At 38.3% G+C, this 14,769-nt stretch overlaps 1 long non-coding RNA gene across 3 annotated transcripts in view; it reads right to left on the bottom strand.

Annotated features, from left to right (window-relative positions):
* The window catches only part of LOC134475435 (uncharacterized), a 98,876-nt gene extending 84,418 nt beyond the window's left edge, over positions 1-14,458 (bottom strand). For all 3 annotated transcript variants that reach the window (XR_010046549.1, XR_010046548.1, XR_010046550.1), the window contains exons 1-3: positions 14,353-14,458; positions 13,236-13,289; positions 12,991-13,077 (exon numbers count right to left, since the gene is read on the bottom strand). This is a non-coding gene — a long non-coding RNA (uncharacterized LOC134475435). The remainder of the gene's footprint in view (positions 1-12,990; positions 13,078-13,235; positions 13,290-14,352) is intronic.
* Between the last annotated feature and the right edge of the window lie 311 nt (positions 14,459-14,769).

The following is a 14,769-nucleotide window of genomic DNA, read 5'->3' as shown; positions in this document are numbered from 1 at the left end:
GGCTCTCAGTGGCCCAGGTGTCAAAGACTTTGGTCTACAGAGGGACACCACTGGGAGAAGGGGGACAAAAAGGACTCATTCTAGGTGATTCTACATGTATGAGGCACTGAGAACACTCAAAGTCTTGGAGGCAGTTTTGGAGATTGATAGCAGTAATAATGAAACAACTGCATTGTATGCATAATAATGTTTAAAATGGCAAATTTCACATTACCCATGTTTTACTAAAATCCTAAATGAAACAGAGACATTTTCATTTATATAAGTTTGGAAGATTTCATCACTAACAAGATATATTAAGGAGAATTTAAGAAGAAAGAAACTGAGTTCAGATAACATAGAACTACATAAAGAATAAGTAGCTGGAAACTGGAAAAAATCCTTCAAATCTTATGTTAAAGAATTGAATTGCCTTCATCTCATAAAGGCCATTTACAAGTTGTCTTTTCTTTTTTTTAAAAAAGAATTTTATTTAAAGAGGAAAATAAAGCAAAACAGAAAAAAGTGTGGAAGTAATACAGAATTTCAAAAAAAAAAAAAAAAAAAACCCAAATAGTAAGAAATCACTAGTTGATAGATTACATATTGTCATCTTAGAAGTCGCTGTTCAAGTTACAAAATTAAAGCACACATAGTGGGCATTCAAACAGTGAGACTGCAAACAGTTCTGTTCAATGATCAAACAAAAACTTAGTAGTATGGTTATCTGCCTTACACAATTAAACATGCATGCAGTTATATCCTTTAGAGCACTTTCTTTTCCTCTTTTTTTATAATAACAATTACACACTTCAGGTTTTATTACTCCTACAGTTATTACTTTGTTTGAAGAGAATAAAACCAATGTGACAAAACAAAATGGAGTCAGTTAAAACAAGAATAGACATAGTATATGATGTAAAAACAAAATACAAGGTGATCAACAATGGCTACTATAATGCCTCTTGCCATCTTCAAAAGAACTGCCCATATCTAAAAGGGGGTAAGATTAAACATAACAAAATGAACAAAACAAATCTTAAGGAGACAATATTAAGAAGCACAGATTTCAAAGCAAGTCTACTGGAGATCTTCACTGTATGTCTTACTGTCTCTCGTTTTCTTCCAAATAGTTGCCCCCATCTTCACACAAGTGAATACATACTGAACATTATAGAACTAATCTAATCATAACAAGATGATGAAGACTTTTTAGGTCTTCAAGACCTGACATTAGGGAAGTTAATAGTGACTGCCATAATGTCCCTCATTCCCTTCATAGTAGCTGTCCTTATCTTTACGTACTCTAAAATTGAACATAAGAGACTAGACTAATATCATTCTGAACAGTGAATGATAGTTTTGCTAGATTTTATATTATAATATAACAGAGTTACCACTGGGTTTCTTAGTGTCTCTTCTTCTTCAGAGTATCTGTTCGTTGTATCGTGCATTATATACTCTGTTCCTATAAACTGTTTAGAAATTCTCCCCATGTGTGAGTCTCTACATGTATAGCTATCCTTTCTATATTATAGGGAAAAACAGATCATAAAAAGACAAAAAAACAAGTTCTTAGAAAAACGTGGAATGAAAAAGACATATAAAACCACAATATTAGGTGATCTACAGTAGTTACTATGTTTCTCTTGTTATTTTCAACAGAGTTGTCCACATCATCAGACATAATATAATTGAACATAGCATTACATAGATAGTTTAATAAGAACACAACTTTGGAGACATTGTAGGACTTCAAAAGCAGTTAATAATCAAACTGGAATGGGTATGTTATTACAACTTGTTATCTTCAGAGTAGTTGCCTCTACTCTTAGGCTTATCACCATCAAGCATACCAAATTTGAATAGTATCAGTCAAGGCAAGACAGCAGTTTAACAAACCAGCTTCAAATAAGATCAGTCATACTAAGACAATGTAAGTAATACAGGGCTTCAGTTTAAGTTAATAGGAAATTAAGTGTAGTTACTGTGGTATAGCCTGCTATTTTGGGGATAGCTATCTGTGCCCTCAAATCTAGTATGAGTAGACTGATCAGAACAAAATAAAATCAAACTAAGCAAAATAAGGCTACTGTGGCTTTTAAATCCTGATACACAATCTCCTCTGCCTTCCTTTCAGGCAATTCCTCACCTTTCCCTTTCTCAGGATGCTTTGTATATTTTGGGTCCCACTAACTCCTTTAGTTTTTAGATTAGGAGTCAATCTGTTATCTATCTGAGTGTTGCTGAACCTTTTTACCCCTGAGCTTGATCTTGAGCTGTCCTCCTTTACTTACTAAAGCCACAAGGTTTTCCTTCTAGCTGTGTAATGCACAGAAGTGTCATAACTTTCCAACCTATCTGTGACTGCTGGATGAGTTGTCCCTATTTTTCTCTGGTTCCCTGTCACATAGAGCACCATTTTCTCATCTTTGACTTTCAGCTTATTAACCTTCTTTCAGGTTGAGTATATTTCCTATTCAGAGCATTTCGATGGATCCTGCCTCCTAATCTACTCTGCCTGTATTTCTTCTTGTTAGTGTATCTACGCTATCTATGTTAAAAATTATAGCCCACTTCTCTGCCTCAATTCTACTATTCTACTTTTCTGTTACTATTTGTTCATTTTTCTCCTTCATTTCAATGTCCTCCCTGTTCATTGAGGCCTCTCTGCCACTGATGCTGGAATCCTGGTATTTTTTTCTCTCTCTAGAATATCCTTTAGTATTTTCTGTAGGATTGGATTAGTGGCCATGAACTCCCACAGTTCCTCTTTATCTTGGAAACATCTTGTTTTTCCTTAATTTTGAGAAAGAAATTTTCAGAGTACATCAGTCTTGGTTGGAGGTTATTTTCTTTCAGGGCTTGGACTATTTCCTCCCAGGCTCTTCTCGATTTAATAGTTTGAGTTGATAAGTCTGTCATTATTTTGATGATTTGACCTTTGTAGGTGATCTGTTTCTTTTCTCTGTTTGCTTTTAATATTCTATTCTTGTGGTGGGTTTCTGGAATCTTGATTATTATATGTCTGGGTGTAGATCTGTTTTGGTTGTAGTTGGCTGGAGTTCTGTATGCCTCGTTTATCTGGATATCATTTCTTTTTCCTATGCTTGGAAAGTTTTCCTTAATTATTTCTGTGAATAGACTTTGTAATTTGTTTGTGGTTACTCCTGCTTCTTTGTTTATGTTTTTTATTCTTAAGTTATAGATCCTCTTGTCTTCTAGCCTTTGAATTGTTACTTTTTGGTTCCTTGTTATTTTTAATAGGTCTTTTCTTTCATGATCGCATATTGTAAATCTCTCTTCAAGTTTCGAAAGACTAGCTTTTGTTTCTGTCAGGGCATTTTTCCAGCTTTCAATGGAGTTTTTAGTTTCCTCTTAGTCTCTTTGGATCTGTTTCATGTATTCTAAATTTTGTTTATATTCTTCACCAAAGGTTTCTCTTCCTTTTCTGAGTTCTTCTCTTCTTCCCTCTGTGTTCTCTTGAGAGGGGCTTAGCATTTCTTTAATCAACCTTTTTATTTCTTGCCTCATTTGGGTTAGAATTTCAGTTTTAAGTTCATCTATGAAGTCATGAATGTATTTCTTTATGTCTTCTAATGTTGTGGCTAATATTGCATTATTGCTGGACTGGTTCTCTCCTGTATTTACCTCTCCTGGGATTATTTTCCCAGGGTTAATGGCTGGAGGTTTTGTCTTATCTTTTGCTCTTGTCATGTTTCTGGTTTCTTTCAGACAGGTGTGTGGAGGTGGTCGCAGGTCCTCTCTGTATTACTTACAAATTTTGTAAAGCATGCTGTCTGGGGGCTTGCTGCTCTCTCCAGTTTGCTGATATCTGAGGTGAGCACAGCAATGCTGTGGGCTGGCCCACCCCCTCTGAACCAGTCAATCTGGAGGCGCCTTCAGCAAGTTACACTGTGCTGTAGGGGATGTCATAGGGTTGGAACAGTTTCATCCCTGGCTGCTGGTTCCCAACCAACACCATGCTTCAGCCCAAGCTGCTCCCACCAGTCCTCTCTGGGATAGGGGTGGTTGACTGATGCCACCATGGTGCTGCGCTCTGCCCTACTCCAAGATGTCTTCCAATCAGCCACCTACACTAGGGGACCCAATTTCCAGCACTCACTGAGAGCCAGTAAAGCTCTCCACCTTGGCTCCACTCCACACTGTGTCGCATCCTCCTGCCAAGGTCCCGGGATTCACCCACTCCCGTTATTGGCAGCTACGGCATCAACACGACCTTGAATCATCCGACTCCACAGCATGCCCAGCACAGCACGGAACTGGTCTCAGTGAGAATGTTGGGCTTCAGCCCTCCACCTGCACTTTTCTTTCCTCTTCCTAATTTTATTTTTCTGTTTGGTTTCCTCCTGGGTTAGTGAGAATCATGCTCCAATCGTCTGGCCCTCTCCATGTTGTCAAAGTCTAGCTTCTGAGCTGTTTTCTCTGGAGAGGTTCTCTATAAAGCTTCCTAGTAAGCCGCCATTTTTTTCTCCAAGATCACAAGTTGCCTTTTCTAAGCATCATACTTAATGGTAAGTATTGGGATCTTTCCCCCAAAGTTCAGAGACAAAGAAAATTTTAAAATAATATATGGTGTACATTAAAGCTGCTAAGAGATACTATCTACAGTGCTCACTACAAAAGAAAAATAGTAAGTATGTATAATAAGGAACACATTTGTTTAATATATGCATATATCAAGCCATGTTGGATATCTATATATACTTACATACAGCATTTGTCAATTACATCTCAGTCAAGCCCCTTATCACATTTTACTGCAAATCCTAGTTATTATATTAAACTGAAAAAAGTATATATACATATACATATATTTATGTATTGAAACATATATAATGAAAAATAAAGCTATCACTATTAACAGAAATATAATTGTGATCATTAAAAATCCAAATAAATCTCCAACAGATGATTAATATTCAGAGAAAATTTAATAAATCATCACAGATAGAATCATTATAAAAACTGTCCCTCTACCTCAAATAAAAATAAAAATATAAAGTAGTAAAGAAATGTTATTCAAAATGCACCAATTTGCATCAAACATTAATAAGAAAATCTAATGAAAGATTCATAAATCCTCTACCCAGAAACTATAAAACATTGACAAAAGAGTTAAAGAAGTACATGGGAGTTTCCACCACATTCTTGTTTTGGAGAACTTGATAGTATAAAGGTAGTAATAATCAGCAAACAGTTTATGAGATTACTACATGTCAGCCAAAATCCTAGCAGTTTGTTGTGGGAAATTGACCTGTTATTAAAATTTGTATGAAAATGCAAAAGTTCAAGAATATCCAAGGTAATCATGTTAGATTAGCTTATGAGTCCCAATTCTTTCCCTGTAGTAATACTGGATAGAGTATGCTTCCTGGAATCTCAGTTTTGGTACTGAGCCAAGTGTCTTACACTGCAAGTGTGAATAGGAGATGTGTTTGTGTGTATGCAATCCCTTGGGCTTTGCCACTACTGTGCAGCCACTGCTCCCTTGGCTCAGGTCCAGATGAGACACCTCGGGCAAGGTCATCCTCACTACCTACCTACCTGCAGCCAGAAGGGAAGAGAAAGCCCTCAAGTTCATTCAAACCCAGAGAGCAAGCACAAACACTTACCTACCGCTGAGTGCCTCAGAGTGTCGGGTAGTTAAGCAGCACTATTGTGGAAATAGCCAATTAAGGAAAAACAAAACAACAGCTAAACAAAAGTGGAAGACTCAAAACCAGACAGCAAGACCAATCCAAGAGCTGTAGGGAATAAAATGAGAGGTATTCACAGGGCAGACAAATAGATCAAAGATACAAACTGGATAATTAGAGAAAGGCCCACATGCTAAAAATACACTGCTTTCTTTCCAAGATAATGCTAATAGTCAGGGAAAGAATGGTATCTTCTATAAATTGGACACCCCAAAGGAAACCAGTGTTTTCTTGATGTCCTATCTACATTTAAATCAATTATTTGGAAGGAAAAAAAGCAAAAAAAAGTATGATTTTGGTAGGTAAAGGTTTTTTCTTTTTCTCATATATGTAGTGTGAGAGTTTTCATTTTATGTATTTTTTAACTTTTATTTGTAGATGTTTGCAGTACGTAATGATTACATTCATTGCAGGGAGTTAGTGCACAAACATAACACATATCATATCTTTATCATTGTTACTTCCCACTTTCCCTTCTCTCCCCTCTGCAGGTCTGTGGCAAGCTAAGATTTCTAACCAGGATCTATAGACTCTAACTTTTAGACGACACATCAATAAGTTTGATTCATCAAAACAAAGAACTTTCCTTTTTTTTGAGATGGGATCTGCCCATGTGAGCTAAGCCGGTCTGGACACTCAATCTTCTCACATCAAGTTCAGGAGTAGCTGGGACCAGCACACTTGGCAAAGCCAAGAACTTCTGTTCTCAAGGATTCTGTTGGTGAGCACGGTAGCACACATGTGTAATCCCAGCCTATGACAAAGACTTTTATACAGAGTTCATAAGGAATTACAAACTAATAAGAAAAAGGCACAGAATTTTAAAAATATTAGAAAAGAGTCTGAACAATCACTAATCATCAGGAAAAAAGAAATCTAAAACCATCCCATACCTTGTCAGAAAGAAGGGCCACACTGATAAGGGCAAAGAACCAAGGATATGCAGGAGGGGTCATGCATAGCTCAACTACCCCTGAATTTAATGACGTCATTTTAGTATTTTCCAGTTGGCCATAGTGCGCATATTTAGATCATAAGCGCAACAGGTAAGGCTTTATTTCCCTGCACATAGTCAGCTTATGAATATACCACTATGTATTGTTGGTTGGTAAGGAAGGAGAAAAACCCAGACTTTCACCCAATACTGATATAAAAAGGAAATCAATAATCATTTTGAAAAACTGCTTGGTAGTATCTTCCAAACGTGCACATGCACAGCTCCACTACCAGGTATATATGTATCCCCCAGAAGTACAGATACAGATTCAGAAAACAAGATGGAATATGCTCATAGCAGCTCCACACTGAAAACAATCTAAAAGTCACAAGAAATATTTAATAAAAATTTTAAATGGTGATATATACCTATGATTGAAATCTACGCAGAAGTGGAAAAAGAATAAACAAATATACACATTACATGAATTTACCAAATATAATTTTGGGTGAAAAGAAGTTAAACATAGAACTATACATAAGTCATGACTCCATTTATGTAAAGATACACTAAAGAAGTCAGGAAATTGGTATGTTAGCTTTCCCAATACCTGACACCTCACAGAGGAGCAGTTTCATAGGCTCACGGTTTCATGGCTTCACCTCATGGTTGACAGACTCCAACAAAAGCATAGTGGTGGAAGGGTGCGAAGATACTCAGCTCATGGCAGCCAGGAAGCAGAGCAGAACAGTGTCAGGGAATAAGCAACTAGAGCCAGATATAGCACACAAGGTCATGGTTCCACAGCTCGGCCAGACACACGTAGAGGTGAGCTTTAATAATCTGCTCTGAGTTTCTTCACCCAGTACTTACACTTAACAATCACAAGTAGTTGTCCTGGGCATTGAGGAATTGAATGGCTGAGACCTGCTGGGAGAGCCTAGTGTGCTGGCCACCTTTTACTTTTTCATCTACATGCTAGCTAAAATTAGTTTTTTAAAAAAATCCAAAGATGTACATACCTTTTTATGTAATTTATATAATTACTACCTTTTATAATTTAATTAAAAATTTCACTGTCCAAAGTAAAGGGCCACATACTAGTGTCTGTAAGTCTCTTTAAGTCTTTAAAAAACAAAATGGACCTATGGTTAAAGAAGTCAAATGGTGTTGATTTAGGAGGAGTTCCTGCTGGCTGATGGGAGGAGTTGGTGGAAGAGAGAGGCTTCTAGATGCAAGATTGCACGTGTGCATGAAGGTGTAAAAAAAAATCATCATATTGTAAAGTTAAAATTGTGTACTTCCCTGTCCTAAGCTGTAATTCAATAAAAAGAGGTAAAGTTGCTGTGGGGACTAAACTCACCTAGTCTCATTTATCTTAGTGAACAGACAGCGCTTCCTCTTGGCGCATTCCCAGATCCCAGCAGCTAAACCTCCAGTGCGTTTCCTTACTCACTGACTGGGCTCAAAGGCAATGAGGATCCAATGAAAAGTGATAAAGGGAGCCTGTGTACAGGTAGCCGCGGTCAGAGAAAGTTTATTGACTACCATGGCAGTAAATATAGGGGCTAAATAAATCTGGGAACTAGACTGAAATTTCTGGAGTAATACCCACATGATAAAAAGCCCTCCAAGAGTTTGTATTCTACTTGGAGAAACACAAAGACTGAGATATATTTTAGAAAGTTTCAAGACAATGAAAAGTAAATTAATACAGTGCCACGGAACTAGCCTTCTCTGAGGTATTCTCTAAAATATAACTTGTGGTTATAAGAGAGCTTCTGTCTTCCTGATCCTCTTATTTCTACGAGTACTGGTATCTTCTCTGAAGAGTAGATAGAGAAAAATGAAATAAAGTTGTTAAAATCCAAGTGCTTTTTAGAATAATTTTTCAATCATGTAACTGAAAATAAATTCTTTCTCTTTCGAGTAAAAATAAAAAGTAAATGTCAGGTTACAATCATCATTAAACCTGTAAAGCCAAGCTGTAAATTATTAAGCTGGGAAGAAACTGGATTTTATTGCTTGTAAAAAGTTCAAGTAAGGAGTGGGAGAGCCAAGGCACTGCTCCTAAAATGAAAAAGCATTTAAAGAAGTGGAGAAACAGGATAAAGGAGCCAGAGGGAAGCAAGAGAGCTCCCCTGTCTCTCAGAGCTGCATGCTCCTGAGTCCTGTGGTTAAGCTCTCGCCCTTGATGTTTCTGGATATATTGCAGTAAGCCAAGGTGGGTTTGGCAGAACTCTGAGCTTGTAGCTTCTCCCTGCGCTGTCCCTCACATGTGAGAGACATAGTGTGTGCCCAGAAAAGAGGATGCCCACTTGACATGTTTAATTTGAAAGTGAAGGAGCTATGATGGCTAACATTTCCCACTCAAGACACTGCTGATCCAAGGAGCAGCTCAGATAATACGGCCCAGAGACCTTATGTGACACTCCTAGGCCGTGTTAGCCATTGGGTGTGACCTACCTATAGGCTGTGCAGTGCAGGAAACTGCTGAGTTGCATGTTGGTGCTGTCAAGGGCAATGTGGGAAAGTGCAGCTTAAGTGAATAAAGGAGTTTAAGAGACTGAACAGTCCTGCCATAGAGTGCACAGAGGAGTCCGATGGCTCTTCTGTGCTAGTTTTGTTAGTTTGCTTTACAATATGAGTCAACAACTATTTCATTGTTTGGTTTTCTTTGTCACTTTGCGGTAAGCCCTCTTAGCAGCAACAAGATTTTTAAAGTGCATGTTTAATGAATGAAATTTAATTTCCATTTCTGAAAACATTCACAATGACAAAAAACAATGAAAAGATATTTTAGCAGTTCACGATAATTTGCATGAAGTACTTTTCAATATTGACTACCCACGTGGGGACTGTAGGAATAACCCAGGCAGCTACAAGATGCAGATGTACAGAGCATACGTCAGCGCCTACTTTAGTAGTATGTTTTAGAGAAGTCTTTGATGCAAACTGATGATTAAATAATTGCATGCACAGAGGTTGGAATACATCACTCTTTGAAGCATGGCTTTTCATTTAAACTAAATGACAGAATTCTCTTGGTTAATTTCATTTACTCTTCAATACCTAACTTTCCTTGCAGAAAATGGTGAAGTGCTATCACAGATACTAAAATCAAACAACCCAAGTTAAAACCATTGCAATTAATGAGTGAAAACATTATATGACATCAAACCAATATGATTGGGAATCATGATTACCACATACTTGTAAGGTCTCCAGTGTAGGTTTTATTGGTCTTGTTCTGTACTGTTTTGATCAATTCTATTATACCTGATGATATAGGCAACTCTTTTTAAAAATAGCAAGAGGCACAATGGTAATCATTTTTGATCACCTGGTATTGTATTTTTGCATTATGTACTATGCCCATCCTTCTGTTCTAACTGACTCTGTTTTGTTTAGTCACGTTTGGTTTTATTCTCTTAAAAAAAGTAATAAGAACTCTATGTAATCTATTAACTAGTGATTTCTTACTGTATATTTTTTCTTGAAATTCTGTATTATTTGTATCCTTTTACTGTTTTTTAAAAAATTTTTTCTCTTTAAATAAATGAATAAAAGAAAATGAAGTGATTAAGTTGCTAAGACAATGGTCCCCTTAACTGAAGACCTTTGCAAATCACAGATGGGGATTTAGCTCAGTGGCTTATGCACCTGCCTTGCAAGCAGGTGGTCATGAGTCCAATCCCCAGTCCGATAAAAAAAAAAAAAAAATCACAGCAAACTGGATGGAGTGCATCCAGTGCTATTTCACTATCAACAGATGTGCTAGGTGGTTACATGTCACTGTATTTGGCTCTTCTTATTTAAGAAATAGAAATTGTAGAACAAAACACCTTGAGGGTATAACACATAAAGCTGTTTAGTTAACTGGATTTCCTCACTCTCACTGCTCCACTCTGCCCCCTTCTGGTGGGGTCATGTATCTACTACGGGAAACAAAATCTAAAACCAGTGAAGCCCATTGTTAATGTTGTTTTGCTGCAAACTGCCAGCTGGCACTGATGTTAGTTTCCTTTGGAGGAGCAAGAGGGCGAGGACCCAGGCTGAGTGGCTTCTACTTTTGTGTCTGTTTCAATCAAAGAAACTTCAGAGAAAATTTAAAACACATTTGGTGATAAATTTGTGGAACAATCTGTCGTCTCCCTAGAACACTAAGGACTTTCTGCATTTTGAAATTTCTTCAAGTGACATAAAAGGCTGTAAGAAGCCAACAAAGTTTACCAGGATAAATAATAAATGCAGTCCATTTCATGTTAATAAAAGCAAGTCTACAAATGTCAATAGTACAACATGCAAAGGAAGCATAATAAAGAAAATATGAGCCAAACTGAATAACTGAAATGATCATTCAGAGTATTATATCTTATACTAATCAGGAAACATGATCTTTTGCTCTTTATAAAGAACAGAGCCATATTTGAAACTGAGTTAAACATTTTTATGTTACTGCACTTACAAAGTAAGGGAGAAAATAAGGAAACAAATTGGGATGAGACAGAAATGCCAAGTCTGAAAAATATTCTATTTTGGGAGACTATTTGGGAGAGAGATGCCTCAGCACTTATATAATTAACTATCTCTAAATGATCAAATGAACAACCTCTGAATAAATTAATTCAGGCCACGTATTATTCATTAGGGTTATTTTAGTTCATCATCAAAAAATAGGCAGGCACATAGCAGAATTCTGTACAACAAAAGAACTCCTTCAAAACAGTGGAAGTTACTAACTGGAGCCATAATAAGGTGCTTTAAGTCTATGCACGTGAGTATTAGCTTTAGGAGCCTACGACACGAGGCAAGAGCAGAGTGGAGGCAGAAGGCTCACTGATAAAAGGAACCTTCAAAGCTTTGTAGATATTCAAACTAAAACACGAGACTTCCTGAAAAAGAAGCGTATCCTGAATCAAGATAAGCATAATGAAAAGTTATTCATTCTTCTTGTTAGGAAGCCTTACTGTAAGTCTCACAACCATGCACCTCTGCTACCTAACACTGTCAGCAGGTGTCCAACTCTGCTGGAACACACTGGCTTCTCTCCCACTTTTAGTCTCCTCTCATATGATCTCTTTCTTCTCACTGCCTAAGTCTTGCCCACACTGACCCAGTTTATTACTCACCAACTGCTCTGCAGTTCAGGCTTAGCTGTCCTCCCACACAAGCCTTCCAGCCCCTCAAGACTTTGGTCATGGGCACCCTAGAATCTGCACAGACCTCCTCAGAGCATAAACATACCTCATAGTAATATTTGCTTCACTTGAGAGTACCTTCCATTAGGTTAAGAGTTTCTTCAAAGCAGAGCAGGTAATGAGTTTATTGAGAAATCAGAGCACTCAGCATTACCTCTTCTATACAATAATACCTAAGTGCTTAATCATAGATGGAGTTGGATGCACTCTACCAACCGTAAAAGACTTCATCTTCACAAGAGCCTGGTAAAGTAATCACCAGAAGGCTTTGACAAGTGGCCTAAGGCCCCACAGCTGGCAAAGTGGCAGAGCTGGGATTCAGAAACCACAGTTATCACTGCAGGGTACATTGAGCCCTACCCTGACTGTACATCGGTTTAGCTGTACATCACCATCTGACTGTTGTAGACTTCATGAAAAAGGCAATCATCCAGGATAACAGCACTCTTTATTGATATCAGCCATTCTTTAGAATGAAATCTGACATAACCTCAAAAATCAGCCTGAGATAATGCACTTGGTGGCAGCTAAGACTTTATTTGAATGTACAGAATTCTGGGGCAGCGGCGGGGTGGGGGGGTGACTGTGGGATCGTAGCTTAAGCCCAAAGAGAATATGAGAATCAATTTGGCATCCAATTGCCCATGAGACCCTAGAATACCCCCCACCCCGCAGCCATTGGGGAACTTAGGTTTTCTCCATTATTGAACTATCAGAAATCTTAAAAAGTAAGGTTTCCTTCATTGAATTAAAATCTACTCCCATTTTGGTGGCATCTCCACTCTCCATAGGTGCTAGAATGAGCCATATTGTCCCTGACATGACCCCTTGTCCAGGGTTTGAAGATAGCTGTGGCCGCCTCTTCTAAACCTTCTCTCTACCTCCACATCTTCATCCCTTTCAACTGCTCCCCATGTGACTTTCTTGCCAGGCCCCTCAGCACCCACAGTTTTCTCCACTAGAAATAGCTCTAAGGGTCACACAGATTGAAAATAACTGCCAGGCTCAGCAGACAAAGGAGCAGGAATTCATCTCATATTTTTGATCCTTAGAGAGGTATCATTTCATAGCACTAAAAGGGATGAAGCCTTGCTAGAATGGAAGTGGTAATGGAAAAATAAAACGTATAAAATGTACTCCTGAGGGTACTCACAGTGAAACTGCTCAGGACCTTCTGTATTCAGAGATTGTCCTGAGGTCAGTCAGAGAAAACGTGTCTTACATAGCTACTGACAGGGACCTGGAAGGAATTAAAACAGTATTAAATGACATGAGAATAGTCTCACAATGTCGAAAAGGAGTAAACATGGACAAGGAAGACTAACAATTATATATGTGTATTTCCAGCAGAAACAATTCCTTAAAATAAATCTTACAGAAGGGTGTGTTGACACCTACTTTTTCACAATTCTTGAGTTCTCTTCAATGACAGCACATTTCTCCTCTTGTCAGCTGGAAAATGAGAGTTTTCAAAATACTTACATGAAATGTTATTGCCTAAATCATGACATAGTCCTAACAAAGTTGGCTATGAAAGAGAGGTATATGGTTTTGTGTGTATGTGTGTAAAAGAAAGGTACATAGATTTGTGTTTGTGAACGAGGAAGAAAAAAACACAGAGAGAGAGAGAGAGAGAGAGAGAGAGAGAGAGAGAGAGTGTGTGTGTGTGTGTGTGAGAGAGAGAGAGAGAGAGAGAGAGAGAGAGAGAGAGAAAGAGAAACAGACAACAAGAGATGTCATCTTGGAAGGCTTCCAAGGAAGTGCAGAAGGCCTGGGAGACCGGCTGGGTTCTGTGTTCTGCCCATATTTAGAAGGCCAGGGGAACAGATGCTACAGAGAAAAGTGGAGAACATCAGCCCATAGGTAGGAGAGAAACCATGCCACAACCAAGGGGAGAAGTTGCAAAAGCTAAATATACTGAGAAAACAAGGCAGGAGGCTCCTGAATTGAGCCATGAATACGTCACTGGATGCTCAGCAAAGACAGCTTTAGGAGTGGGTGTAGCTGTCACCCCCAGAGCAGGGGAATGAAGGATGGGGGGTGGGGAGAGGTGGCTGCCATTCCCTCTGACTCTCCAAGTTATAAGTATTTTTAATGCTGCTGAAGTAAAAGAAACAACAAAAACCTACCTGCTACATTTTAACTGGACCAACTTAATCACTAATAAAAATTTAAAAGCAAATTAAAATCTACATAGGAGAGCAGTGATAAATTTGAATTGCAGACAAAATGCCAGAGAGATGGAGAAGATTTTGGACTTTTTCCTTTCAGGTTCTCTGGTTCCTGTGAGGTACAGTTACATAGGTTGAGACTTCTATGAACCAACCCTATCAAAATCATATTGCATTTAAAATAAAATTTAGTCGTTAACAAAATAAAAAAAAACAGATCATAAACAAACTTATAAAAGAGATATCTGGTTTTTTCTATTAGAAAAAAGAATATTAGAAATGAATATTAGCAAGACTCTCACAATACAGTCTGACCTCTCAATAAATAAATACTGGGTACTTACTAAGCATCAGCTCGAGGGATCCAACAACCTAAAAACCAGATAAAACAGGGCTCTTGCCTAGTGACGCTAGGGGAGGGTGGCGGTGGACAAACACACAGTGTGCCAGGTCATGATTGCTTTTACTGAGAAGCTAAGGGAAGGAAGAAGTCAGAGAAAGCTCATGGGGCACTAAAGAATGTCAGGGAATGAGCTCACAGCGGAGCTCATTAGGAACTCATTAGGAGGAGGCTGATCAGGAGAACTTGGCAGCATCTTTGGCTCTAACCCTCAGGTTGAGCCCCAGTGGTGTGGATTAACTCTAAAAGGACCGTGCTGGCACCTGTTTGAAGAGAGAGGAGCAAGAATATAGCAAGGCAGACTGACAGGAAGGCGACCTCCAAGACCTGGGCAAAGGACAGTGGTGGCCTGAGTTGGGTA

Source organism: Cavia porcellus, unplaced genomic scaffold, assembly GCF_034190915.1.
Source record: "Cavia porcellus strain 051 isolate PalLab524CR breed Dunkin Hartley unplaced genomic scaffold, mCavPor4.1 scaffold_1, whole genome shotgun sequence".
Taxonomy (NCBI): Eukaryota; Metazoa; Chordata; class Mammalia; order Rodentia; family Caviidae; genus Cavia; species Cavia porcellus.
The sequence above is the reverse complement of the archived record's forward strand: the minus strand, read 5'-3'. Positions and strand labels throughout refer to the sequence as shown.